This window comes from Haliaeetus leucocephalus, unplaced genomic scaffold (assembly GCF_000737465.1).
Source record: "Haliaeetus leucocephalus isolate CR32 unplaced genomic scaffold, Haliaeetus_leucocephalus-4.0 Scaffold866, whole genome shotgun sequence".
NCBI lineage: Eukaryota > Metazoa > Chordata > Aves > Accipitriformes > Accipitridae > Haliaeetus > Haliaeetus leucocephalus.
Window position 1 is genome coordinate 2,514,243 of NW_010973302.1, and position 538 is coordinate 2,514,780.

Genomic DNA, 538 nt, shown 5'->3' on the forward strand with positions numbered 1-538 from the left:
GGGGAGTGTGTGTGAGGGACGGGGAGGGGGGTGGGGTGGTTCGCTGCTGCTGTGTGGGGAGGCTGAGGTGCGGTTCCTCAGGGTCGGGGAGGGGAGCTGTGAGGAAAGCCAGGCTGGGCGTTCTGGGTTTAAATTCAGCTATCCTTGGTGAAACGGTGTGAGACGTTCCCTGCCCCCCCTCTCCAAAAGATCAAAAATAAAAAAAAGCCTTTGATGGACGCCCTCCTCTCCCCTGCCCTCCTTCTCCTCGTGTTCTGTCCGTGGGCTTCCCCGCTGAGGTGAAGGCTTTCTGAGGCCAGGAACTCGACGCCGGTTAGAGCTGTGCAATTTTTCACCTCAGCCCCTTAGCCTCTTCAAGTGGCGGGTGAAAATTTTCAGGCAAAACGCAAAGAAACTTGTTTGGAAACGTGATCGCCGAGAGTTGGGAATGGGAAAGGACACCTTGACTCTGAAGTGAAATGGTGAGCAGGGAGTGAAGACCACTGGGCCCTGGTTCGTGGGCCCGGGCAGAGAGTCCAGGGAGGAAGACAAAGCAGAG